The sequence below is a fragment of the Trachymyrmex septentrionalis genome, unplaced genomic scaffold (assembly GCF_001594115.1).
Source record: "Trachymyrmex septentrionalis isolate Tsep2-gDNA-1 unplaced genomic scaffold, Tsep1.0 scaffold5, whole genome shotgun sequence".
NCBI classification, from domain to species: Eukaryota; Metazoa; Arthropoda; class Insecta; order Hymenoptera; family Formicidae; genus Trachymyrmex; species Trachymyrmex septentrionalis.
The window spans coordinates 911058-914044 of NW_017305672.1; positions in this window are offsets into that span (position 1 = coordinate 911058).

Below are 2987 nucleotides of genomic sequence, written 5' to 3' on the forward strand. Positions count from 1 at the left end.
GCGATTATAACCCTATACTAAATTTAAAAGCCGCCGCCGGTTCTCGTGGAGGATATTGCATAGCGTGCAACGTGGGCTTTCGTAACGACCGAGGGCATCGATGCACAAAAAAATGCCCACGTTGCTACGCCACCCCGTCTTGCAAGTTTCTCGACGTTGAGATGATTAAGTGCGATTCGTGCGCTCGCGTCTTTTTCGGGCGTCCGTGTTTCGATCGTCATCGTTTCGGTTGTCCCAGCTGTTATCAAATCAATCGCGAAAGAAAACATACGTCCGGGGTGTCGCGCGAAGATACAATCGACGCACGATACGAACGAACTCTCGCAATGACATGGCGTCTTCGACAACGAGGATATAGGGTGATAGAGAAATGGGAGTGCGAATTTTCATGAGAAAAGCGCGAAAATCACGAGATGCGCGCTTTTCTCGAAAATCATCCGATATTGATCAACCCTCCTCTCGAGGCGTTCTTTGGCGGTCGCACGGAAAATATCGTAACTCGATACGAAGTTACAGGTATGGAGAAAATACGCTACGTGGACGTGTGTTCTCTGTATCTGTACGTATTAAAAACGGGTACTTTTCCGTTAGGCCAGCCAATGATTTATATCGGAGAACAGTATTGGGAGCTGATTGGCGCAGCTCCGAATTTTAATTTTGATTGTGTCGAGAGTATCATTCGGTACACAGTACTTCCTCCACGCGATCTTTTTCATCCTGTACTCCCGTTCCGCGTATAAGATAAATTGTTGTTCGGGCTGTGCCATAGTTGCTGCGAAACGTTCTCGCAGGGTGAGTGCACTCACGATCTCCCCGTCGATCGTGAATTCGTAGGAGCGTGGGTATCCTGCGAATTGCGCAAGGCTCTCGAGAAAGGTTGTCTCGTAAAGAACGTGAGCGAAATATGGCAATTTAGAGTCACGCGGTTCGATCCTCGTACGAGACAGGTTGGTTTGTTTGCCGAATATATCAATAGTTTTTTGAAATTAAAGCAGGAAGCTAGCGGATGGCCGAGCGAATGCCTGGATGACGAGAGTAAGGAACAGTACCTTCGGGAATATGAAAAAACCGAAGGTATTGTTCTCGATAAAAATAATATCGCCCGAAATCCTGGTTTACGTTCGGTCGCAAAGCTCTGCCTGAATTCTTTCTGGGGTAAATTCGGCCAACGAACCAATCTGCCTAATACAAAGATCGTAAAAAATACGATCGTTTGGCAGCGTTGCTCACGAGTTCAGAGCACGAAATAACCAATATATTACCTGTCAACGACGAGGTAATATATGTTTCGTGGCGAAGAGACGGTCGCTCCTTCCGCGCAAACCAACCCGGTAATCGCGGCTTGGACGACGGCATAAGCGCGACTAATATTATATAAATATTTAGAGAAGTTAGGTAATCGCGTTTTGTGATACAGACTCTTGTATCTATGTAAACAGAGGCGAACAGAGCGAGTACGAGCCGCGTACGGGAAATTTTCTGGGCGATATGACGGACGAGCTCGAGAGCTACGGCCGGGGCAGTTTTATCGAGTCGTTCGTGTCCGGAGGCCTGAAATTCTACGCGTACGTCGTTCGTACACCGGAAAGTCGTCGACATGAGATCTGTAAAGTTAAGGGAATTACGTTATTAATTATAAGAACTCGCGTATTATAAATTTTAATAGTATTAGGAAATTAATAATAGATAATGAAAGAGAAAGTCGCGATGAAGAAGAAGAAAAAGAAGAAACGGGTGGAGTAGCGATAAATTTGTGTTTTAGCGCAATCCGTCGCACGGCGTTTCACGAAATCGTAACGCGAAACGAAACGAAGACGTGCGCACCGGTATTAGTAAAACGTAAATTTATTAATAATCGTTATTCCCTTCCGTATGGCTTCAGAAGAGAATAACGTCTTCTTCTTTTTCTTTCTTTCACTTATATTTTAAGCTCGCGAGTTTTTCGCTTATTCGCGTAGTATTTAAGCATTATGTAAGAGAAACATAAATTTAAGTTTTTTTTGTAAATAATAAATAGTCTAAGTATCCCACTTTTACGAAAAATTTTTTCATTTTATTAAAAATGTATCAAATAATTTAATGTAAAAATGTAAAAATATAAAAATGTAAATATTTAATTATAATAAAAATATATTATATTGTTTCTAAAAATAATTGAATTTTATGTAAGATAATTTTATATAAGAGTTAGCAAAAATATAAATAAAAAAATTTTAAATTACATATGTTTCCTTTTCTCCTTTCCTCTTTTTTTTGAGAAAAATATCGAATAAAAATATTTTTTTACTTGAAGGAAAACAAGAGGTGATTTATTACTTAATTCTAACCAACCTTTTTCCGATTTCAACGAAAAGCTTTCCCACGCAGCGACATCGCGGTAGTGGCATCGGTAAGCTTATCGACGACGATGTCGCGTACTCGTTTAATGACAGAAATATACGCCGATCGCAAATCTCTTTGACGCGCTCGAAGATAAGCTTATGCGCGTCGCGCCGCGGTGAGATCAGCTTTTCGCCAGCCGCGCTCTCCGCTGACGAGCTCACGAGGGTACGCTGGCGCAAGCACTCGTCCGCCGCGCGAAGGGGTCTCTATCGTCGCGTTGATCAGCTTATTTTCTCTTAAAATTATTTTGTTCACGCGTTCTAGAAATCAACGAAAATGACATTTTTCCTTTTTGCTTTTGAAGTCGCGCACGAAGATCGTTTGCTCATTTCGTAAAATGGACGTGCGTTGGAAACATCCTTGGACATTGATCGTATGCGGACCGACTGGCTGCGGAAAGACGGTCTTCGTGAAGGCTTTTCTCAGGCATTTATCTCTCATGTCCGACGTGTGCTTCGAGAGAATTTTGTTTTATTACGCGGAATGGCAAGAAGCCTATCGTCGATTACAATACGATACGCGTGTAAAAGAACAGCCCTGGGGATGCAGCAATACTAAAACGGCGAAGAAGAAGAATATAATTGAATTTCGCGAGGGATTACCCC